Source organism: Orbicella franksi, chromosome 10, assembly GCF_964199315.1.
Source record: "Orbicella franksi chromosome 10, jaOrbFran1.1, whole genome shotgun sequence".
Taxonomy (NCBI): domain Eukaryota; kingdom Metazoa; phylum Cnidaria; class Anthozoa; order Scleractinia; family Merulinidae; genus Orbicella; species Orbicella franksi.
The window spans coordinates 19,090,162-19,116,761 of NC_138154.1; the positions used below are offsets into that span (position 1 = coordinate 19,090,162).

The 26,600-nt window shown below is 41.1% G+C and overlaps 1 long non-coding RNA gene and 2 pseudogenes across 1 annotated transcript; all 3 read left to right on the forward strand.

Moving 5' to 3' along the window:
- The first annotated feature begins 624 nt into the window (after positions 1–624).
- On the forward strand, positions 625–3,207 carry LOC145499845 (uncharacterized; annotated as a pseudogene).
- Positions 3,208–8,106: 4,899 nt separating this feature from the next.
- Positions 8,107–12,082, forward strand: LOC145499917 (uncharacterized). Its single transcript, XR_014051006.1, has 2 exons — positions 8,107–9,250; positions 9,370–12,082. It is a non-coding gene; the product is annotated as an uncharacterized LOC145499917 (long non-coding RNA).
- A 6,577-nt stretch (positions 12,083–18,659) lies between these two features.
- On the forward strand, positions 18,660–19,882 carry LOC145499793 (uncharacterized; annotated as a pseudogene).
- Positions 19,883–26,600: the final 6,718 nt, after the last annotated feature.

Consider the following 26,600-nt stretch of genomic DNA (forward strand, 5'->3'; position numbering starts at 1 on the left):
TTTCAAGTTGAAAAGTAAAAGTTTTGCATGCGCCCAAATATATACAATCGATTATAAGAATGCTAATGAGACACTGACTAAAACTCTAAAATATTTACACAGAAACAGTACAAGAAAATTGCGGCATGAGTAATAAAAACGTTAAGGCGATAGAAACGATTTAAAAATAAAATAATTAAAATAATTAAGTAAATAGCTTCGCGCGGATCGAGTCACTCTGTTTGTTCAATTTTGGTTGAAGTTTACGAATAAAAAGCAATTCAAAAATCAAACAGTCGAGTTTACTCTGACATTTTTTCAAAATCCTGAAATTGTTTCCAATGGTCTCTGGATCCTTTCCGTGCTCATCCTTCACGTGGTTGCCGATTGTTGATCGCTTATGTTCCTCCACGCGTTGATATAGGTGTCGACTTGTGAAGCCGACATAGTCTGCATCGCACAGACCACACCTGTAAAAATAAGCAACGTTAACGTTAACTTTTTAGTGAAATCCGTTTCTAAAAATTTGTTGATTCGAATTTTAAACGTGAAAACCAGCTTCACTTGTTCCGACGATTGGAACAGTGTAGCCAAAAGCAAATTAATTGGCAGACTGCTATTGAATTCTTGAAACTGTGTCAAAATCTCGAACTCACACCAACCTTCGCAAAAGTTGATCAGACGAAATCCAAAAAGTGGAAGCGATCAGCAAAGACATTTGAAGAGAATGTCGTCACGGAGGAGCTACACCAGAAAACAAAACGCCTTACCGAACTCAGGGAAGAAATCAGCGAGGTTTACAATGAGATTCGTGAGAAATATCCTCCCCTTCGCTTCGCCTGCATTCTGAGAACGATCGTCACTCTCCGTGAAGAACAATATCTTCAGTCGATGAATGGTCACACAAAAAAGATCTCGAGGCTCCTCAGCAACAACGCTGATATCGACGAACATATCAAGTATCTATCTTCATATAAGTTGTCGTTCTTTCAGAAGCTTGCCTTATACCGTGGTCTGGACTTCGCTCTTCCACAGCCAGCTTCACCAATGGAAATACAAGCAACCTTTGAAAAAGCCTACTGGAAGCTAGAGCCGAAACTAAGTGATGAGAACAAAGAATTAGCAGCTGCAACGCTACGTTCTATTGCCCTTAACTACATCAAGAGGAAAGGCCCGACACCACCAAAATCAATGTTAAGAGCAATAGGTCAGCTAAAGAAGAGAGACGATATTGCAATTACGCGACCGGATAAAGGCTCGGGAGTCGTGATCTTGGACAAAACAGAGTATGTCAGCCTACTGAAGGAATCATCTATTAGCGATGAAACTAAATTTATACCCGTCAGTCTCGCAAGACCAAAAGCAAAGGGAAGACCTCCGAAGCATTACCACCCACTAGTTAAAAAGGAAAAGGAACTGTCCTCCATCGTGCAAAGAATTCTTCCGAAACCCATAGCCGACTCACTGTTCCAAAAGGGTTCTAGCCTCGCACACCTTTATGGTTTGCCAAAGACCCACAAGAAGAAACTAGCAGTCCGTCCAATCCTGTCAGCAACAAGAACCTACAACTACAAGCTTGCTAAGTGGCTTGATGAAAAGCTAAAACCTTTGTCCGTCAACGACCAAACCGGTAATGACATCTTCTGGTTTTCTAGTGATCTTCATGAGATGAAAATCGACGAACAGGACATTTAAGTGTCATACGATGTTTCGTCTCTTTTCACAAACGTAACAGTGGATGAAACAATCGAAATCCTAGCGAAAAAAGCTTTCAAAGACGATTGGTTCAATAAGGAATATGACCTCAACATCACAAAAACTGACCTTATAGAGCTGTTAGAGGTTGCTACGAAAAACCAGCTTTTCCAATTCGAAGGAAATCTGTATGAGCAAGTGGACGGGGTTGCCATGGGCTCTCCCCTCCGGCCACTAATGGCAAATGCGTTTATGTGCAATATTGAAGAAAAATTGGAAAACCAAAACAAGATGCTTGTTTTCTATAAGCGCTATGTCGACGACACCCTCAGCAAAATGCCCGATGTTTCATCTACCTCTGAATTCTTGTTAACACTGAATGAAATCCACCCCTCACTCAGCTTCACAATGGAACTGGAAGACAACGGCAAGCTTCCCTTTCTTGGAATGGTGATTATCAGAAATGGTCCCCGACTAGATACGAAGGTCTACGTGAAACCGACCGATACTGGGCTTTTACTGCATTACCAAAGCCATGCCGTTGACGTATGGTATGAACATTCTCTACTGAAAACAATGTTAAACTGCGCGTTCAAACTCTCCTCGAATTGGCAGTTCTTCCATCAAGAATGTGAACGTCTTAAAATGGTTTTTGCTCGCCTGCATTATCCCAAAACCCTCGTAGAGAACACCAGACATTTTATTGAAATGAAAGTTACTGAGAATGTGTGTTCTAAACAACAAGTATCCGATGACCAAGATGTTCCCATCAGAATTGTCTTACCGTTCAAAAACCAGAAATCGGCGAATGCTGTAAGACACCAACTCGGTGATCTCAGTCGAAAGATTGATGCCGTTGTCCAGCCTGTTTACACAAGTCAGAAGATCAGAGGACAATTCAGACCAAAGGGACATAAACCTCCAATTGTGAACCAACAAAACTCAAATGTCTTTGCTGATCGCTTCCACTTTTTGGATTTCGTCTGATCAACTTTTGCGAAGGTTGGTGTGAGTTCGAGATTTTGACACAGTTTCAAGAATTCAATAGCAGTCTCACAATTGATTTGCTTTTGGCTACACTGTTCCAATCGTCGGAACAAGTGAAGCTGGTTTTCACGTTTTAAAATTCGAATCAACAAATTTTTAGAAACGGATTTCACTGAAAAAGTTAACGTTAACGTTGTTTATTATTACAGGTGTGGTCTGTGCGATGCAGACTATGTCGGCTTCACGAGTCGACACCTGTATCAACGCGTGGAGGAACATAAGCGATCAACAATCGGCAACCACGTGAAGGATGAGCACGGAAAGGATCCAGAGACCATTGGAAACAATTTCAGGATTTTGAAAAAATGTCAGAGTAAACTCGACTGTTTGATTTTTGAATTGCTTTTTATTCGTAAACTTCAACCAAAATTGAACAGAGTGACTCGATCCGCGCGAAGCTATTTACTTAATTATTTTAATTATTTTATTTTTAAATCGTTTTTATCGCCTTAACGTTTTTATTACTCATGCCGCAATTTTCTTGTATTGTTTCCATGTAAATATTTTAGGGTTTTAGTCAGTGTCTCATTAGCATTGTTATAATCGATTGTATATATTTTGGCGCATGCAAAACTTTTACTTTTCAACTTGAAAATGACGTCCGTCGAGCGGTCGAAACGTCGTTGCTTTTTAACGTTAACTTTTTTAGTGAAAACGATTATCGATTGTTTAATCACAACCACTCTTTCGGTGACGGAAATATAAAACAGCACATTTCCAAAACTTCATAAAAAACTGAAAACTGAAAATGAATCGTACCCTGACTTCGTTATCACTACTGTAAACTGTATATTTCAGTGCTCATACAATGTTCATTCAATTCACTTCAAGACTGGCAAAAGTACAACTGCGCTACCAATCCGTGAATTTTATGTAGACCCTTCAGCTATCACGTGTGCGACTTGCTTTTCTATCTAAATTTGTATGTATGGACCGTATGTTCCTATTACGAGTTTGCCAGTGAGCGCAAATTTATCCGACACTGTATAAAGCAAAATCAACCCTCAAATCTTCGTTTAAAAACTGAAATTAAAAGCACTGCGCTGATCCTACATCGACACTTTGTTATCTTTAAAAATATTTGGCAACACTTATTACCTCACCGGAAATTAATTTGTTGTTTTAACTGTATACTTGTCATATCGATTAAAAGCAGTCTGCTGATCCTACAAACAGCAAAGGAACGCCGCAAAGCCTTCACCTATCGCCTGTGCGACTTACTTGTCTATCTTAACTTGTATGTATGGAGGATATGTTCTTATTATGAGATTGCCCATGAACGCAAATTTATTCGATACTGTTTAAACCAAAATCCACCCCTAATTCTTCTTTTAAAAGCTCCAATTAAAAGCACTCCGCTGAACCTACAAACAGCAAAAGAAAGCAGCAAAGAAACTCCCAGAGTGCATTTCGCTTCCACAGGGTGATAAATCGTGAGCGACATAAGCGCACGGACATAAGCGCGACAAACTATGCGAAATCACTATCCAAAGGAATGCATGCATGCCAGCATAAAGCGATGACGTCACACAATACGTCATCGCTTAAAAATGAAACGAGACTTACCTGTAAGTCGAAGTTTGATTGTGATTTTACCGATTTACAGGATGCTGAGGGATTACATGAGATAGCAAGCGCATGCGCCAATCAGGTTTTAAAGACTGAATGTACGTGTTACCCAACAGCACAGGGGTGGGTAGGAAAATTGGGCATGTAATCTCTCAGCATCCTGTAACTCGGTAGAATCACAATCAAACTTCAACTTACAGGTAGGTGTCGTTTAATTTTTAAATTCTACCTCGTTACCATGCTGAGAGATTCCATGAGACTACAAAGCAACACAGACATGAAGAAACAACATGTATGTTTAATGGTAATGTGTAAATGATACATTTGACATAGACGACAGGACTGATCTTACATAGCTTGAAACCTTAGCTATAGGTTTGTTGTAAAAGCGAGCAAAGCAGCATTCAGATGACCACCCTGCAGTTTGGAGAATGTCATCTAGGTTTATATTAACCCTGCTGGCTGCTGAAACAGACGCAGCTCTGGAACTGTGAGCTGAATATTTTGTTATATCAATACCAGCTAAAGCCTAAGTACATCGCACCCATCTAGTTACAGTATCCCTGCTTACAGGCTTATAAGGTTTAACGTAACTTATTAACAGCTGTGATTGGCCGCTGCCTCTCAATGCTTTGATTCTCACAAGGTATTCCTTAAGCGTAGTAACAACACAAATATAGGGTCGTTCAAATGATTGCAAACAACTTGAGGGTTAGATACCCCTGGTTTGCTTTGTTTGAGGTGGTTAGGGATGACAAATGTGTAATTGTCATTACTCACAAGCATGTGATTTATGTCTAACAAATGAATAGTCTGGCCTCGCTGGCCCGATACTAATAACAACAGCATTATAAATTTTGACGTGAGTTGTTTAAGTGTCAATGATTCAACGGGATGAAGCGTAGCCAGGTATGTTAAGACTACTTGGACATCCCAAACCTCTGTATTAGGTGGCCGTGACTGGAAAACACCTTTCAACAGGCGACAAACTAGCTGGTTCCGTCTAACTACAGAGCCATCATCCAAAGACACATAAGAAGACAATGCACTTCTAGCACAGTTGATAACACCGTGAGTAAGTCCTTGGTCAAAAAGTTCAGAAAGTAAATCCAAGACTGCTACTACAGGTGGTTGAAGATGATTGATTTTCCTTTGGAGACAAAATGCTGTCCATTTTTTGATGTACCCGGAGTACTGTTTCTTAGTACCTCCTCGCCAGGATGCCACGAGCAATCCAAAAGATGACCTCGATACTCCTCTTGTTTCATAGTATTGCCTGACAACAGGCATACCGTCAGTCTCATTTGGTTTCTTAGAGGATGTAGAGTCCCTGATTATGGAAGGATGACAAGGTCCTTGTCTTGTGGGAGCATTAATGGATTTGCCACCAGAAGGCTTAGTAGCCGGGGCCACCAAACCTGTGTCGGCCAGACGGGAGCTAACAACAGTTATCCATTCTCATCAGTACCCCTCGCACCTATTGTTGAGAGTGGGCACCAACAGTCTCGATCTGTTGAGAAATTAAAACTTATAGCAAACAAGGGTGGGTAGGGTGGGAAAGACAACAGAAACAAGACCGCGCTGAAGAATAGGAGTAAGAGGAGACAAAAACAGTAAACATTGCTAAATCTAAACTGCTATACAGCTTCGAGAGAATGGCATCATTGCTTTGTTTACTGTCCCTTTTATATGTGAGGGGTGAGACCGCTGAGAACAGTGTTAAAGTCTGATCGTTCTTCGTTCCAGTCGTTCAAACTGGAGTCCAACACTGAGCCGAGCTCTAGCAAACTCTCTGTGGTAGTTGCGTTTGTTAATTGCAATGGTTCGTCCATTCTAAGTGCTGAATAAAGCTGTATTTTTGGAAACAATCCTCGTATACAGCAGTAAAAACCAACCTGACCGGCGATAAACGTTGCACTGATTGGCGCATGCGCTTGCTATCTCATGGAATCTCTCAGCATGGTACCGAGGTGGAATCCGGGAATTTCGGTTGCAAGTCTAATAGCGGAGCTCCTGCGCGCCGAAGGCGCGCGAGCGGAGCCCCATACCTTAGAAAATTTGGTAACCCATCGATCTCAAAAATTTTGGTTGTCACGTGACTGTCCGTACTTCCGTACGCCTTGCAAAATAAGAGAGCAGCACCATTACCATAAGTACATCTTTGATATTGGACATCCATGTTATAATTAATTAACAATAGGTTCTTGGACAAAACGTGCCCATCACCTTGGGATTTCAACCATTTTTGACTACTTTGACCTTGACCTTGGGATTTCGACCATTTTTGACTACTTTAACCTTGACCTTGGGATTTCGTGACTACTTCGACCTTGACCAAAGGATTTCAACCATCTTTGACCTTGAAACACCCTCAAAAAAATCCGCAAGCTCATTCCAAGAGAAAAAATAATTTTTTCATGAAATAAATTATTGCAGAAAAACCTCAAGCGGGAGGCAACTCAGTACCCCTCGGGACAACCATCAAGTCTTCTCTGACGAAACTCCTCCCCGGCCCATCGATAGTAGAGAACCGGTTCTCTCTCGTTCACGATGGATCTATCGATTCTGTCAAATGACCGGCTCACTAATACACAATACTCTCAAGCTCGCGATTCACGATGTTGAACTGTGCGTCTGAAAAAATGAAGATGTGACATTTTACTTCACCCTCCTCTGAAGTCTTCCTATTCATGGTCAACTGAACACCATCTTTGGAATTCACTAATCTTAATCCTGAACCATGCAATTCATTGTCTTTCATGCTCCTTAAATCAACGAACAAGGCGAATCTGTCTCCGGCATAGAATTCACCCGACGTCATCGAACTGTTCTCCTTTCCGAACTTCCTTTTCACTTCTTCCCATATATCCCTCGTTTTCATTCCCTGGCTGAAAACCTTATTCGGGAATCCATTCACGGTCACTTTTACTTGAGTGATGTCGGGATTGAATGTCTTCTCACTCTCTCTCGCTCCCCCTGCGTATGGCTCGTAGAAAAGGAGGAGGAGCCCCTTCATCGATCTCCCAGGAACAATGATGCGTTCATTGATGATGGAATCAGTTCCCTTCGTTATTGAGATCGTCTTGTGGTGAGTCATGTACTCATACATGAATCTCTTCCCGTTTTTATAATTTGACAAAGCCCTTTCCGCGAGATCTTTACTGTGAATGACTTCATATTCAAGACGGATATTTGTCAATTCATATTCAAGGTTAGTTGGATCGCTTCCCTTCACGACACTCCCAGCGGAAGCGAGTCTCATTTCCAAGAATATCATGATCTATTGGAATCCTATATTTGTTCCCATATACAACATTGACATTGTTCTCTTTCACGACTCCCGAAGTCTTTTTGTCTCCGGCATTACATCTGATCTTTGAGAGATCTTCAGACTGAATTCCTTCCGCTATCCGACTCGCTCTCTCTTTTTCAGTCAAGAGGAGGTCTTCATAAAGCTTGATCAAATCATAACCGTCCGTATCTTGCAATATCTCTCCCGCGAATTTAACGGTCATTCGATTAACCAATGCTCTCGCGACATTGTTCACCAAAAAGTTATTCGCATGGCCACTCACTGTCAAATTGAAAATCAATGCCAGTGATCCCGAAACCAAGACCACTCCATCGTCAAGCTTCGGAACGGGGATGTGAAGAGTTTCACCCGGTGATGCCTGATTTGGACTGAGTGTGACTCGGTGAACTTTTCTATCAGACTTTAACGCGTTCGATGTCTTCTTTTCGAGAGAAGGGTTGTTCATTCCACTAACTTCCATTTTCAATTGTCGTAATATTATATTTCAATATTCAAAATGACTGATTTAGGTGAAACGGATCCACTATTAGAACATGAGTAAGATGACGATGATGATGAAGACGGAGCAACTAATCCTTTCGAATCTTCAACTCCTGGTCCTTCAGGAGAAGATATTCCTTTGACGACGATGAACAGAGAGAGAAAAAGAGCCAACAACTGCGGAAACTTCTTTTATCGAGGAAAATACGCCGTTTCACGCGTACTCGCTTCAAATGAAAGGGCATGGGACGCGCTTACCGAGATATTTCCTGAAGAAAAAGCTACAGAACTGGAAGCTTTTTACAGTAAAAAGGGAAAATCAAAGGTGAAGATGTTTGGTCGAGGTAAGAGGGCTTAGGAACTGTACACTGTAGAGAGGGAAACTAACGTTGGAAGGTTTAATCCAAAGCTACCAAAACAAATAAAAAATTCTCTCGGTACAGAGCGTGAAGTGTTGATTGCTGAAAAATATAAAGACATTGAAGAACTAAATAAGTCCATCAGAGAAGACGAGACAATAGCAAATGATGACAACGAAGCTCAAGAAGTCAGAGAAAGATCCAGAGAAAGGATAGCTGAGAAAATGAAGCAGATTGATGCTCTCGAGAATGAGAGAGATGCTCACGGAGAGAGACTCCCACTCAGAGAGAGAGTGAAGAACATCTTCAAAAAGTATGGATTGACGGTCACGGCAGTAGGTCCTGGTAGTGGGAACGGTCATCGGAGTGATTGTCAACTCCCTGAACTCAGTCGCGAAGGGAGTCGGGGATGGTCTCAAGAATCTCGGGAAAAAGATAACACAAATTCTTCCCGGTCTGATCGGGACTATCGTCGGCTTCATCGTCAAGGTCGCCGGATCGATGATCAGCTTCCTCGGAAAGAATGCCTGGCTTCTCATCCTCGGAGTGACGGTTTTCATGGTTGAAAGATTCCAAAAGACACGAGGGCTCTGGGAAAGAAATTACCATGTTTCAAACCAAGGCACGCATGCACCGTGAAACCGGAACTCCTAAAATCTTGGAGTCTGGAAAATGATTATTCCAGAGCTCCGTGTCTTGGCGCTGACCAAAAGACACGTGGGCTCTGGGAACGAGATTGGCTTCGCGCCAAAGTCGACGACTTTGGCGAGAGCGATTTGTCAGCGTCTTGGAAACAGGAGGACGCGAGGTTAGTTGGCAAAGTTTTCTCTCGATACTTCGGGTATTTATGCCAGATAATTTAAGTATCACATTAGGGGCATGTCCTTGACGTTTGATTTTAATTTTGCTTGCCTGTTTTCGTTCAAGAAAGCGACCTTCTACAATGCCATGGCGAACGCTATGAGTTCAACCAACACTAAAAGCGGTCAAATATGATGACACCGATCGTAAATCAAGTCCATTATGTGGTTTGTTATGATAGAAATCTCAGGAACTGGTCTGGCGAAATGATAAACCAAATCTCCATATCGACAAAGATAGGCAAAGCGCTTGAGATACATGCATAATGCAGGTACCGAAACAACAACTAAACCATTGTAAGTTGTTATCTAGTCAGGTAGCTGTAGCTGTTCAGCAAGTTTATAAATGTTCTCCCTGTAGAAACGAAACTCAGCCTCGCATTCGTCGTTTGGTTTCTCGTCTAAATCGAACCTGTCGTAGTTCCAGTACGGAAACTCTGGATTTGTTGACTTGTTACAGTCGTACAAAAAGTACAAATTCTTGTTCGTTTATAAAGTTGCTTCCATAAGCGTATGCGATACAAGCTCTCGTTTCTCTGAAGTTAGGCATTTTGGTTTAAACAACTCGCCTTGTCAAAAGATAAAAACAAACTTCAGAAACGGCGGAGAAATTTGCCGGTCGCGCATAAACGTCATCTTTACTGCGAATAGTAAATTCAAATTTCTACTGGAGGACGACGCGGGACTATAAGGTGACCCAACGGCGCCGTCGTGCGAAAGTCGTCGATTCGTAAACTCCCTCTTATCAGGGTGGTTCCGTGTCTTTTACACTTCCGATCATTCATCTCATCCTTCTTTCTCTGCCGGTTTAATTCCCTTTCACTCTTGTGAAAAGGATTCGGATATTCGTGATGTTGAATCCCATCGTATTCAAATGCTAATTTCAGTTGTTTACAATACCCGTCGAGTTCGAGACAGAAGCTTGTCTAATGATTCATTAACCGCCAAGGTCTGACTTTTTTGAATTTGAACCGCTCGCCATCTCGCATAATTCTGATTAAGAAATATCTCGAATATGACCCTGCACCTCTCCTAGTTGAAATATGTTTTTTTTTCCATTTTAATAAAAAAATCGTTTTTCAAATAGAAGACAAAAGGCAAATCGTCAAATCTCTCTCACAGAAAATTTTTTCTTGTCGGATCTCCTTTTCACGGAAGACCTCCCATGATCAATCGCGCATTTTATGACGGACGAGTTGGATAACCCACTCCCAATCGCTGCCTGTCGTATGTTGTCAAAGATCTTGCAATTGTCCTCCTCGTCTCTGATCTCAACCATCCTGTTGTTTAACGGATGATAACCGAGCATCGCCTTCAACTCCCTGCTCGGAATCTTGTTCCGATATTTTATTCCATAGCCTCTGACTTTCTCGGAATTCTTTTTCAGTGATCGGTTTAAGATGAATAATTTCATTGCGGTAGCTGACTCAGTCCCTTCGCTCGTTGTCCATTTTTTATTAGGGAACTTAAGATACGAGGACGGGAAGGCTAGGACGGCAACGACAGTGGACGCAAGAAACTTTCGCGGGTCCCGTCATGTCGCAAAGGACGGCGACGTCAATAATTCGAACCTCGTGCAAGCTATTCACAGAGGCAATAAAATCCATTAGACTATAAAAGAGGTGGTAGAAATCTTACCCTATTAGGCTTAAACGATAGTGAACAGCGACGCTGAATTTCTTCTTTTTTTTTTATAAGCGAAGCAAACATCTGTCAATATTTTAATAGAGAAACCATGATTTCCGTATGAAAAAATTAAACGAACAATCTAATCGACCTGCTTCAAATGGTTTTTTACCACTAAAGCGTTTGGGAATTCTGTCGCCGAAGAATCCTGACTTTTGGTGAACGTTTCAATTTCCATCTGTAATTGTAAAAAGCATTATAAAAATCAAACAAACGCTGCATCAAGTTCCGGGTAGTATAAAAAAAAAACAACTAAACGTCAGTTTGATTATTATTGAAAATGTGTATTTTATTTGCTCGATAGATGCTCCATGGCATTCATTCTTACAACATTTTATCGACTGTACTTACACTGATGTAATCTCAATGCATACAGTTTGTACTGAGCTTGTACACTCGTGATAGCGTCTGAACAGTGACAGCAGAAACACAAACAAACAGACGAGGAATATTTTTATTCACATTTTCGAATCTCAGCGTAGTATTCTACACTACAATCACGAAACCTGTGAACCTTATAAACATTCCTATCAATATAACTGAAAATAAAGTCGATTATAACATAGCCTTAGCGAAGCGCACGTTCTGATTGGCTAATACGCTTGATCTATTTGCCCGTGGGTTGCACGCTCACGTCAATTTGTTTATTTGTACTTTTTCTCGGCAATTTTTTTCACTGATGTTGACACGTTTTAAAACATAATTCCTATTATTTTGTCCTAAAATATGGGAAGATTTAATCGTTCTTCCGGATATGAGGAAGATTATTCCTGTGAGCTACGAAATTTTGAGCTCGAGTTTTTTGACGGGCCTCCACCTAAGAGATTTGCTAACTCAAGCGAGAAGGAGTTGAATCAGCTGGCTGAACAAAGGCACTCGGCACTCGGAGACGGACCAAAAAAACCCAACAAACTGGTCTGTATCAACTTTTCGAGGTCAGTAATGCATCGCGGGAATTTAAGAGAGAATTTTTCAGCGATTTGCCTACGATAAAATTCAGCACAAGATTTCATTGTAAATTTTTTCTGGCGTCGAAAGCCACTTTTAAAAATGCTTTCGGCGAGCAAAACTTGTACATGAGAGTTTTAACAAATTTCTGTTATAAGTCTTCCATACGAAATCCTTCTGTTCCAAAAACTTTAAAGATAATATTTTTTGAGCTTTAATAAAGAAAGTTTTATCAAATATTGGTAGCCTCTGATGAATTGTTTAACTTAAGTTCACTGGTTTCAGTTTTTCTCGATCGCTCGACTCGCTCGATCGTGAATTGAACTCTTGAAATTGAAGAAACAGTCGTTCGAAGGAGGACTACATCGTGCACAGATATATGCTTACATTTCTGACAATTTCCTTTAAGCCTCAGTCTTCTGTTCATTTAAGCTCATTTTACCAAATAACGAAAGAAAGAAAGTCATTCAAGTGTTCAAGCTCAGCCTTGGACGCGCAACTCATCAATTTAAAACGAAATGAAAAAGAAAACGAAACCCACAAACCTGTTATTGAATAAGAGCACCTCGAACAGCTCAAAGCCAGGGGTGTTTGATCGCTTTCTTCTCCACTCTCGCTCTTAAGAAATGTCTGGTTCCATATTATTCTTTGCTTTTGCCGAAGAGGCCGTGAAGGACAGAGAGCTCAGCAACCAATAGCTTCAACCATGTGCAGTTGGTTTTCAATTCTTCGGAAAACTGATCCAAATTTAGGCTTGACTAACTTTTGAGAAACACTTTTACCGAACGCAAGTTTCGTTTGTTGACAGTTTGATATTTAGGTTAACGAGCAGTTTGAAGTTGTTTGTTTGCCCAAAATCGAGAAAATGCAGACTATAAACTCGCCGCGATCCAAGAAAAATTTTGATTCGTCGCTTTGTCATATTTTTGAATAAACATTTTCGCGCGGTTTATCGCGCTTTTGACCTCATGTAAGCCGGACGATATTCATTATTTGGAGTCTATCTTTTTCTCGAGGCTCGAGGCTCGAGGGTAATATTTTTTTCTGGGTTTGTTGTTTTACTCCTTGCTGTAGGCTCGATTTCCGCCGCTCAGTCGAGTCCGGTCTACAAGTTCTTCCCTGATTTGGTTAAATGTAGTCTTCTCGATTCAGATATCTTTTTGGGTCCCATGTCGAGGGTTTAATAACATATCACAGACTTGGTTATTTATCTATAACCTTCTATAACATTGAAAGTCCGGTTTGTCATGTGACTTCATCACGCTGGATGCTTTGGCTGATGCACTAATGCCATCAACTTTTGAATGGCTATCCGTGTAGAAATAGATTTAAACATTAAGTTTTGCAGTTGTAATTTCTTCAACAAAAAGATAACACATAGGGATAACAGAATGTGGTTCGCGTTAATATTTGTATTGATAGTGACAATGTTGTGTCAAAGTGCCTCACTCGCTTCGAATTTCACATTTTTAGCTTCAAATTTTTCACTGTGGACTGAAAACAAATAACAACGCCTTCCCTGGCTTCGTTTGTGTACCTTTTTTACTATTTCGCTGTAGTTGTTCAGGTCGTGTTACTACCAATGCGATTTCGTGGAGTGTTGGCTTCATTGTTTTCCAGTGTTATTGACGGGTCGCGATGAGAAATATTCCTTTGCCATCTATCAAACAGGAACTGTAGGTGAAATCTGGAGGCGATGGAAACTTTGGAAGCAAATTTACGGCTATTTTCTTCCTTCGGTAAATTCGCTGTTAAAAAAAATATCTGTGAGTTTTGCGATCTAAATTACCACTCTCCTTCGGTAAACTTGCAGGGCTTTGCGAATGGTCGCCGGATGAAAAATATCTGTGAGATTTGCGAGCTTATTCACCACGTTGAAAGGATGTAGCTTAGCTAGAAGACGCTCGGTTTATTTTTCTAATTTTCCATACATTTGTCTGTAAATTTGGCCGGGTGGACGCGGTTCGCGCGAAAAAAAAATACAGACAAATGTATGGAAAATTAGAAAAATTAACTGAGCGTCTTCTAGCTAAGCTACATCCTTCAAACTTGGTGAATACAATCTTCCACCTATTATTTTATACCTAGTCAGAATGAATGATAGGAAATAGATAGAGGAATTTAAAACAAATTAAACGTATTCATGGAGAAACTTTGCAAGCAAAATTTCCTCTACGTGTTTATTCAAAGAACTATTTTCACTCGGGAGAAAGCCAGTTCAAATCCAGTTCTATTTTCGCGGCGGCCGTTTCTAATGCTGCTATTTCCTTTTTTTCTCCTGAAAATCCTGTTTTTCATCCTGATGCCTACTCAACTATCCACGGAAAAACACTGACTCAAATTTTGCCATTCGGCAGGTGCGAACTGTGTGATTTCTTTCATGACAATTAAGCTTACATACCGTTGACCGGTATTTCCAAGCGCGGAAGATGCGTCTCTTATCTAGGCAGAGGTTTCTTCAAGTTCTTATCTTTTAGCGCTTGCTTCCTCAAGTTTAAACTTTAATTCTTGCCTCTTTTCAGGGGCACCCAACGACCGTTTTCTCTCAAATGCTTTTAAACGCTGTTTTAGGCTATCTGGGGTACTTTTAAAGCTCTGTAGGTTAATTTTAGGTTGCGCTTAAAAAAATTTATCTGTCCGGTTATTCTAGGGGAACTTGAGTATTCTCGAAGTTATTAGGGCTTTTTTGTCCATTCCCCGAAAACCTTAGGTCTTATCGCCTTTCCGAAAATGATAGCTGACCTTTTTCGGTACCCAAAACGACATTTTTTACAATTCGAAAACAACAGACATTAAATCACGAAAGTTCGAGGTGACAATTCTCTTCAGAAAATCAGAGGGGATTAAAGGCCTTCCGAACAGACAATTTACCGAAACGATCTGTTGGGTGCCCCTGTCTTTTCCTCAATAAACCTTTCACATGGGCTAAGTAACTGACGCCTGCTTGTTGGAAGAGAAACGTCGCTCGTTTTCGGTACTCGATACTCGTCCGCATCATTGTTCAGTTCAGTCCGACGTGGAGACCTTTTTTCGTGCAGGAGATTTTAAATTTGATTCAGGGCTTTGTAACTGCTGTGTTGACGCTGTTTGACGCTTCAAGCTGCAAGACTAAGCTTTTGTTACCGTTTGTGGCCTTCAGGGAGAAAATGAATCTCATCTTCATCTGGATACCGCGCGGACAATGTTTAGGTGAACCCTTTCTTCCTTAATTCCCCTGGATATTGTAAAAGATCACAGTCGATATCCGACAGAAATTCCTCTATTGATTTCCTATAATTCATTCTGATTTTCAAAACTGTAAAAGGCAAAATGCCCGTATGCGTTGCTGACTTTGCTCCTCTTCAAGTGTTTGCAGAGTGGCGCCAAAAGGTTCCCAAGTGGGAGGGTAAACTTTGAAGTTTGATTGTCAAAACTTTGAATTTTGATTGACCGGCAGTTGCAAGCGACGGTAGGACCTTTTTAGAGCGTTTCCTCCACCGGGCTCTTCCTTTGTAATACCTAGTAGTTACAGTGTACATGTAGTTACGGCATGTATTTGAGAAAATTTATTCAAAAATTTCGACTGATCGTGTGATAGGAAGTCACGCCAACATTTTACCAAATTAGGTTTGATGTTAATGACAAAGCAAACACACTTCAATGTAGTGAATGGGGTTGACAAGCCTCCGATTCATCACTCCTGCGATTTGTGACATTTGAAAAAAAAAGAAGAAAAAACTCAGAAAAAAAATATTACCCTCGACCCTCGACCCTCGACAAAAAGATAGACTCCAGTATATGCTATCTCAAAAGTCTCAATGTTATAAAAGAAATGGTAAGCGTGCACTGTGCAACTATCGAGTTATATATGCACTTCGGAGGTTTGCTAAGCATTCAAGAAGCTAGAGTCGCACTCGGCTATCGCCTCGTGCGACTCTTACGCTTCTTTCGTGCTTAGCAACCTCCCGCGTGCATATATGACTCGATAGTTGCACGCTGCACGCTTACCATTTCTTAATTGGAACAGTTATTGGGGCAAAACAGGTACAAAATACTCACGTTTTCGATACGACGGCTAGTCGAGCGAAATGGCGTCCTCGACGAGATGAGGTTGAGTTAATTCACTTCCGGTAGCCGTCCTACCTCGTCCCGCCCTGGTATCTTAAGGTGCCTATTGTCTTTTCAAAAAGCTTCGTTTTTTTCAAAAAGTTTCATTTTTGGTTTCTATTTTAAACTGGACAACGAGAAAGTCGTTGATCTGCGAAAAAAAAAGAGCAAAGTCTCTCAAAATCAAGGGTCACAGTCGATTGAGAAAACAGGAATTGATTGACAGGATACGAACAGCGACAAATATTCTGGACAAAGAAGTTCCAGACATCGATTCTCCCATTCTCAGATCGACGAGAGCCGTCACCCCTCAATCAACGGATTCTCCAAGTGATCAACAGAAGGAAATCAGAGAAATCGATGAGATGCTCGGCTGGCGCAAAAAGAGAGCGAGTGCGACGAGCGTTCCGCTCCCCAAGATCAAAATAACCGATCCTGAGGAAGCGGAACGAGAGATGAAAATCAACATGATCAAGGAGATCAGTAGCCGGAGAAATCAATTCAGTGTCACTGAGACAGTAAGCGCGTTTCGCGGTTTCGCGAGACAATTCAGGATTTTGGGTCCGTCATTAAGCGGGAAAAGGGAGTTCACGCAAATGGTCAGGGAAGTGGTCCTCAATTTGAATCGCAGGACCAGGGTGATTTTGATCTTTAATACCGAGATGGAGAGACAAGAATTATTCGGTGGGGGGACTGAAATTCTGGATGCTCATTTCGGGATCTATGCAATCGAGAATCTCATGTCGACCGATGAATCTGGAGAATTTAACTTTACGATTCGTGACATCGAAGAAAGGATCCAGAATTTCAATCAAAGAGGGAGTAATTGGAGATTTCAGAGAGTCCTCTCGCTCGACGTTCACTTCACCGACTATCGTCCGCTGCGAGGTTTATCCTTTTTTAAACTTCCAAAAGCGATCAAAGACAAGAAGGTGGTGATCAATCTGAAGAATGAAGACGAGCAATGCTTCAAACATGGTGCGTGACAAGGGCTTTCAATCCAGTTGATAAACACCCTGAGAGGATCACCAAGCTCCTCAGGGAACAGTCTGAGCGACTCGACTGGGGAGACATGAAATTTCTTGTGAAACTCAAAGAGGTGGGTGGATTTGAAAACCTCAACTCACTGATTTCAGTCAATGTCTTTGGTTATAAAGAGCAGATGATCTATCCTCTGCGAATAAGCAAATTAAAACGTTGATTCACGACGAGAAGGATAAGAGCAAGCAACCCTCGCTGTGCTCGCATTATTGCCTGGTAGTGATAAAAGACATGACCAGGTTGCTCAGAAGTCAAGTGACGAATCACGAGAAATCGTTCGTTTTCTGTCTCAGATGTCTGAGTCATTTTCCCGATGTTGAGAGATTAAGGAACCATGAATCCCTCTGCTCAAACAATAAAGAGACAAGGATTGAAATACCAAAGGGCAACCTACAGTTCAAGAATCATAATCGAATGATCAAAGTCCCTTTCGTTGTCTACGCGGATTTCGAGGCGATAGTCAAACCGATCAACACTCATGAACCCAATTCATGGTGAAAAGAGTTTCACGGAGCGATGTCAAAAGCACGTGCCATGTGGGGTTTGTTACCACATAGTTTGCTTCGACGATGAGATGTGGTCTCAAGAACCTGTCATCTACAGAGCGGAGAGTGAACATGAAGACGTCAGTCGGATCTTCGTTGAGATGCTTGAAAGAGATATCAAGAAGATCGACAAAGAATTCGACAGGATGATGAAACTAACTCATAAAGATATGTTTGAGTTCAACCGAGTAGAAAAATGTTGGATTTGCAGAGGTGAACGTCTGGGTGACAAAGTCAGAGACCACTACCATTTCACGGGAAAGTATCGAGGAGTCGCGCATAAAATATGCAACTTGCAATTCAAGAAGCCAAAGTTCACTCCGGTGATTTTTCATAATCTGGCCAACTATGACTCACATTTGTTCATCAAGAATCTCGGCAAGAGCGAAGGCGAGATCAGATGCATTCCGAATAATGAGGAGAATTACATTAGCTTCAGCAAAGAAATTGAAATAGGTTCTTATGAAAACAAGGAGGGAAAAGCAGTCAAAGTCAAGCATGAGATCAGGTTCATCGATAGCTTCAAATTCAAGGCCTCCTCCCTTGATGGTCTCATCGGTAATCTCGTCTCTTGTACAAAATGTGAACCCATTGTCACACATATCCGCTTAACCAAGAAACATTCATTTGCTCACGAGAAAGGGAGGTTATCCTTACGATTACATGAGTGATTTCAAAAAGTTTAAAGAAAGTCAGTTGCCTCCTAAAGAAGCGTTTTATTCGAAGCTCGCTGATTCTCACATCTCTGTTGAGGACTACGAGCATGCTGAGAGAGTGTGGAATGTCCGATGTCCTCCTCCTCGCTGACGTGTTTGAAGAACTCAGAAACGTCTGCCTGAAGAATTATGATCTCGATCCCGCTTGGTATTACACCGCCCCTGGTTTGGCCTGGGACGTCGCTTTGAAAATGACTGGCGTAGAACTTGAATTGTCGAGAGACGTTCACATGCTACTTCTGTTTGAAAGGGGAACGCGTGGAAGCATCTCAATGATCTCAAATCGTATTGGAAGGGCCAATAATAAATACATGGCTGAAGATTATGATTCAAGCAAACCGAGTAAATTCATTCAATATCTCGACGCAAATAATCTTTATGGATGGGCGAGTGTGAACCACTTCCAGTGGGTGGATTCAAATGGATGACTGAAAAAGAGATCGAAAACTGGGAAAACATTCCTTACATCCTTGAGGTGGTCATGGAGTACCCTGAGGAACTTCACGATCTTCACAATAATTATCCTCTGGCTCCTGAGAGTGTCACGGTTAACAGAGTGGAAAAGCTGATTCCAAATCCCAATCACAATGAGAGGTATGTCATTCATCATCGAAATTTGAAGCCGTGTCTCGCGCTTGGAATGGAGTTTAAAAAGATTCATCGTGGGATCCGATTTGATGAGAAGCCATGGTTGAAAATTTATGTTGAGAAAAACAAGGATCTAAGGAAAGGAGCGAAGACCAGCTTCGAAAAGGATTTGTTCAAGTTGATGAACAACTCCGTCTTCGGGAAGACGATGGAGAACATCAGGAAACAAGTCGATGTGAAGTTCGTTAATAATAGGAAGTCCGCAGAAACGTTATCAGCGAGACCGAATTTCAGGCATTTGACGATATTCGATGAAAACTTGGTCGCCATCCACATGAAACGAAGGAAGCTGGTCTTCAACAAACCGGTCTATTGTGGAATGTGTATCTTAGAACTCAGCAAGACGTTGATGTACGATTTTCATCACGACAACGTCAAACCAAAGTATGCATCCAGGGCAAAATTAATATTCACGGACACCGAGAGTCTGATGTACGAGATTGAAACTGAAGATGTTCATGAAGACATCAAGTCAGACGTTGAATATAAGTTTGACACGAGCGATTTTCCAGCAGATCATCCGAGTGGGATTCAAAGATGCAACAAGAAAGTCATTGGAACGATGAAAGACGAGGCTGCAGGGACGATCATTGAAGAGTTCGTCGGATTGAGAGCTAAATTGTACAGATGCACATTGGAAAAGAAGAGAAGAAGTGCAAAGGAGTAAAGAAAGCCGTTGTAAAAAAGAAAATTTTACATCAGGGTTATAAAGATTGTTTGTTCAACGGAAAACCTCAGATGAGAAAGATGAATGTGATCACATGTCATAAGCATGAGATTTTCACAGAGACGGCCAACAAGGTTGCCCTGAGCACGGAGGATGACAAGAGAGTGATAATGAAGGATGGAATTCACACTTCGCATGGCCACAGAAGAATAAAAAATAAATTAAAATGAATCCAGATAATATTCCGTTCAACGCATTGATAGTCGGTCCCAGGAACTCAGGAAAGACCAAATACTTGGTCGAAATACTAAGCAACGAATTCAGAGGAAAGTTTAATTACGTGATCCTTCTCTGTCCGACTTATGTATTCAATATGACGTATCAGAGTTTCGCCGAGGATGACCGAGATTTCTTTGTCCTAACCCCCTATCAAGATCAAATCGATGATTGGTTGAGGATAGCGAGTTTCGTGAGGGAACAAATTCCCTGATCATTCTCGATGATTGCGCCAGTTCAAAGGATGTGAAAAAGAGGACAAATGAGTTGATGAACTTGACATTCAGCGCGAAACACAGTGGAATCAGTGTCTGGGTCATAACTCAGCAGATGACGAGCATCGCCAAGCCATTCCGCGAGAATATCGCCTTTTTGGTCCTGTTGTATACTCCTCCTCGGATGGACATGAAAGAGATTTTTGACAATTACGGAGGAGGATTGAGGAAATATCAGAGGTTGAAAGAGATTTCCGAGTTGAAAAGAAAAGAAATATTCAAAACCTATTTTCTCCCTCAGGCGTCCTTTTGAAATTAATTTTTAGTATTAAAATGGAAATGAACGAGCAAAAAGCCTTGAAAGATGTAAGGAACATTCTTGAGAACGAACCCGATTCAGGAGCAAGAGAGCGGCTGGCGGTCCTGGTGGCCAGTGGGAAGGCGAAAGAGATGACCGGAGTTGATCTCACCCAAGATCAAGTCAAGAGATTAAGTGAGAAGGATGTTAAGAAGTATTTCACAGACTTGTGACGCGATGGTTGATACCTTTCTTCAACTCAGTTGCAGATTGATATCCAATTTTCTACCCGTTGATCGGGGTAAACGTTTGAAAGATCTGAATGAAAATTTCATGGTGAGAAAAGAATTCTCGATGATCGCTGGAAGATTGAGCCCGAACTATGGAAAGTACATGGCAGTGGTGAGTGCTGTCTTACTCACCGCGAAGAACGTGGTCAAGTCTGAAGAACTTGAAAATACTTCTGAAGAACTTGATAAGAACTTGTCTGAAGGACTTAAGAAATTTCTTGAAAGTATATATAAAATAGATCGCGAAGCAAATAAAGAACCCGTAAAAACCGTTGAAAAACCCGCTGAAACCGTTGAACAACCCTTAAAAACCATTGATGAGCCGACTGAAAAGAAACCAGCCAATAAAGTAACGTCGACTGTGAAAAGGAGAAACCCAGGAAGGATCCGGGGAGAGTCGCGGCAGGAAAAAGACTCGCAGAAAACAACAGGAAAGTAAGAGATGCAAAGCTACAAGCTGCGCGTCAGAAAGGAACTGATATTGACTCGAATGTTAAAAATGAAAATAACAGAGATAATGGAAATAATGAAAATTCTTCTCTTTCTTCTTCATTCTCACTCACCCAAGTTCTTACAGCGGTGAGTATTGTCGTTTCTCTCGCGGGACTATATCTCAAGAGAGAGGAGTTGTGGCAGCTGACGCAGCACTCGCTGTCTCTCGTTAAAGGATTGAGCCAGAGAGTGCGAGTGAAGCGAGGGGCCTGAAGTTCCGGCGAGAAGCGAGCGATGCGAAGATCGAACATCATCAAAAATAAGACCTATGGATTAGCGACTCAATCGAGCTATATTTATTATATCTTCTAAAATGTCAGATAATAAGCTCGTAAAAACATTGACCGATTTCGCGACGATCACTGGAATAGCAGCTGGATATGGTGGGTCGCGAAAAAAGTCGTCAAAGAGGCGATGACCTCTGATCCTTCAGCGAATTTCATGAACTACGTTAAATTCACGGTGGTAGTAGCGGCTTGGATCGCCACAGAACAATATCTCGAAGATCAAAAGATTTTACCGAGTTAAATAAAATGTTGAGTAATATAACTGTTTCCGCCTTGAGATTTGCCACTTTCTGCTTATTCATTGAAGCGGCGGCGATCATCATATTGAGAAAGAAAATCGATATGATCAACTTCAAAAAGAAATTTGAGAGGAAATTGAGAATCAACTGGAAAAGAATGAATTAGCGTGAGCGATTTCATTTTAACATTACTGTTTAATATTAAAATGGAGAGTATTGCGATAATGATCGGAGGGGCGATTATCAATGCCCCGACTTTCGTCGGAGGAAGTTATTTGGCGAGGTACTGAGTGGCGAATCTGAGGCTGACAAAGAAAAGAAGCGTCACGATCTTGCATTGGAAAAATATGAAAAAGAATATCGGAAATATCAAGAAAACAGAACGAAGTTACTGGATTGGAAAGCCACTAATAACAAAATCAAAGATGAAGCGAAACAGAATTTCGAAAACACGAACTACGCATTGAAACTTTACAACCAGACTTATCAAGATCAAATGGATTTGAACGAGCCTCAGTTTTCAGACTTTTACAAACCGAGTGCTCAACAAAACCAGGGTGAGTTAATTTACGTCGGAGCTTCGGCCCTGGCGATCGGATTGGCAGCGAGCCATTTCCTGTAATAAAAAATGAGTGACAAGACTATCATATATCTATCACAGCCCCAAAGTTTTCTGGAAGGGATTGGAGGCCGTGAAGACGTTGGCTCAGGAGGCCGGAGTTTCTGAGGATAAAGCAAGACTCTGGCTGATGAAGCAGGCCATCTGGCAGATTTATCTCCCGGTTCCAAAGAATATCCCGAGACCGAAGTTTGATGTCTCATCCCCGAATTCGATTCATCAAGCCGATCTTCTTTTCCTCTCTCATGACAGACTCCCGAGAGGAAGGAAGACTTACAAGTACGCGTTGAGGGTCGTTGATGTCGCGAGCAGATTCAAGGCCGCTGAACCATTGTCTTTCAAGGAGTCTTTAGAAGTTTCAAAGGCTTTTCAGAGGATTTACAGAGGACCATTAAAGTGGCCTTCAGTTCTTCAGGTTCATCCCGGACGTGAATTTATAGGTGAAGTAAAGAAAGAAATGGCGAAGCATGATGTGAGGATCAGGACGGGTTCGATTCCTGTCGGGGACTCAGAATTTTTCTTTGTCCCACGCTCGTGTCATGTTGATTAATTCACCTTCACATTTCATTACCGAGCTTAAAAGTCACCATCTTTATTAACTTATCACTACTCACTCACAATTTCGGCGCAAATTAAACCCTGACACGTTGTTGACTTTTCTTCCGACACATTCCTTGCACAATCGTCTCTCGGAAAGTCCCTAATATACGGCGTGCGTCATTTTTTCAATCTTGGTGACACTCATTAGGTATGGTTTGTTAAAATATAACTAGAAAATAAATGATCATTTTGATCATTTTTTGAGTTTCTGATCCCGGGAAAAATATCCTCTTTTCAGTTATGATCATTTATTTAATCAGGAGCTCCGCTTTTAGGCTTGGCTAAGTCTATATATTAGAACAGTAATTTTTCCGGATAGATAGATCCAGAGATAGTTCGGAACGGAAAGGCGGAAATTTCTTTACTATTTGCTTGATATTCCAGTTCCAGTCCCTCATCAGCCGAAAACAACCTAAATAAATGTTACGGCCATTTCGTTCGGTTGGTTCGTTGATTTTGGAAAAACCCTTACCAAACCCGGCGGTTTATTCTGACAAAGGGAACGTGTAAAATGAATAGATCTTACCAGATGATATTCCACGAACTACTAAATAAGTGAGATATTGATCTATCAGTTGTGTTCCACTGAGGACGGAGGGAGTTCACGAAAATGTTTCAAAAGTGCGTTACAAGATGCCTTTTACTTTTTACTTTTATTATGAAGTACCACGAGGTTATCACACACTACTGATAGCTGAATTTCTTATTTCCTTATAAACCGAGTTGATTCTTTCCAACAAATCCGATCAAAAACAGAAAGTCAAGCTTCTACAGTTCAATGAACCATGGGTCAGCTACCTCTCACAACGTTTAACAAGGTCTTTTATAACATGATATGTGCTTTAATGAGTCATCCCGGCACGTGCGAATTAAAGTTTTAAAACTCTTGCTTAAATGAAGGCATAGATTTGTAGATATTTAGGTCCGTGCACAGTCTGAATAATTAACGCAATCATACATTAGTGTCTTTATCATAGACTACGTAACTTCCTTTTGGGTGTTATGTGACACTGTCACAATGCTTCATTAGCGGGGCGTTGGTATATATGATGCGTTGTCTTCATTTGTATTCATTCGGGTCATACGACCGCCTCTTCGCCCTCTAAATTAAATACCCAATGACTAAATTCGATTAGTATGTTTAAGTACTGGCTTGACATGTTTTGTATTTACATTGTGCTAGCTTATGTTCGGATTGTTGTACACTTTATACTATACACTACGTGTTAAGGTTCAGTTTTTGTTATTTTGCGCTTACATTGTTGATTATCCTATGTAATTTTGATCGATAAGACATGATAAAGAGGGTTATACACGGCTCGTGTTGACACACCCCACAAGCGATTGCTTATTACATGATAACTGTTTTACATTCGGTTGAACGGGGCAGCGAATTAGAATATAAGATAAGAGGGCATTGATGTTTAAACGCTCAGCTTTAGGATTGTTCCGTTGATCTCCGACTTCGTTAGCGCTATTAATTTGATAAATGTTTTGTTAATAAGGGTATGGCCGCCATGTTGCGCGACTGTGCGACGTCGTCGTCGTCATGCGTACGCGCCCACGAGCAATACCGCTAACCACGATGACCACGAGATAAGCAATTCACGGACTCCTATGAGCATGGTGCTCCGCTTAAGACTTCGCTCGTGTTGACAGAACTTGTCAATATCTGTAGACAGAGAGCAAGAGTACGGAGCTGATGTCCTCTCGTCAAGGCTAAGTACTTTTCCGTGAGAGCTCGTGCCTATTACTCAAGCTACGTTGGATAGTTGACTTGTGACTATTGCTCAACCTTTTTGTCAAACACTTTCCACGTCCTAATTGAGTTCCGTCGAGGTTCAAATGCCACTTTCCCTAAAATCTATTGCGCTAATTAACCTAGAATCAACAACGTTATGTCTAGTGGGTAGGAGTCATATGATTTTTTATTTACTGGAAAATAAATTCCGACATTTGCTCAAGCTGGTTAGATTTAAATCTCTTAACTAATACGGCCAATACGTTGCCAACAGTAATTTTCCCTTCTAAAATGCCTGGCCACCAAAAATTAATTAGGGATCATGTGACGTTAAAGTTAGGGTCAAATTGTAGATGGTCTATTTTAATAGACTTCCTAACTCGCAACTCGAGCGTGATTAGTCCCTATAACAAGGTATCGAAATGCATAGGGATTTACGGAAAAGTTATATATTATTTATTCAAAATGACAATTAGGCCCAAAGCGTTCAACAAATGTCGGTTTTTGTTCAAATTTCAGATTATTTGTCAGTTGCCAGTAATCTTATAACATTCAATTACCTTAAGTTAAAGTCTCGAGGAAACTCCATTGTTTGATTTTCAGAAACATTGGCTTGGATATCAACTAGTTTGGGGTGTGACTTTGTTTTATCCTTTGAAATGGCGTTTTATAAAGACCACATTTGAGTTCGACTTTCCACATTAACTTTTCACTTTATCATTGATAAATCACTGTTTGACGGTCTCCTGTAGAAGGCGCCTGATTGTCGTGCGCCGGCGGGAGTCATTGTATTGGCAAGCTGCACACACTTACGTTCACGATCCCTCTCAACTAATGCATCAGAAAGTTGAAAGTTTCCGATACGGTACGTTTTAACAAGCTCTGAGTAACCGTATCAACGCAATTACGTCATATCCCATTTTACACGAAACCAAATAACTTATCATTAATTTTAAGGGAGAATTTTGGAAATGCATGATGTTTGTGTAACTTGGACTTGCTGGCTCAAGCGGGAGTTTAAAGGCCGATTTCAAGGCACATTTTTGGACCAATATACAGTGGAACCTCTTCGTTCACAACGGCCACCTTGGAGACAGAGGAACGTGGCCGTTGTAGAGAGGTGGCCCGTTTACGGGAGGTTGGGGTGTAATATGACACCTGTTGTTTTCGAGGAGTGCAATAATAAAATTACGCGAGTTGCTATAGGTGTGTTTAGAAGAGAGTACGTATGTGAATACGGTTGCTTTGATAAAATTTTATAAAGGCAACAGAGGACTTTTCCCATCTTTACATAGCCTCATCTAAACACTCGAGGAGTTGTGAGAATTCGAGACAGTTATGCTTCTCAGCTTTCCTCGGCTCTACATTATTCCAACCCCAGCCCCCCACCCCCTCGTGTTTAGACCAGGCTCTGTAAAAAAGGAAAAGGTCCTCTGTTGGTTAAATTACCTTCATGTTCCATTTCCTTTTGTTTTTATTATCCATTTCTCTCATAAATGTACCTTTTTATTTATCATTCCTGAGTTTTAACAAATCGAAATATTGTGGCAATATTTAATTGCGTCTGACAATGTTCAAAGTTCTATCAAAAAAATAATAATAATAATAAAAATAACAAGCTAGGTAGAGACAGGTTACTTTCGAGCGTCCAAAGAGGGTCTGGATGGGGGAGGGAGTGCAAATGTCAGTTGTCAGTTAAGATTTTATCTATTTGCCAGTTGTCAGTTGAAGTCTCGGCCATTTGTCAGTTTTCTGTCAAGAGTGCCTGCCTGTAAAAATCAGACAAATTCTTAATTTCGCGGCAAGGGTCGAAAATTCGATTTCGCTCATATTTTTATGGTAGACAGGCTAGGGCATGACAAAAACTACTGGATAGTTTTTTTGGCAAAATATCCTTTTATTTC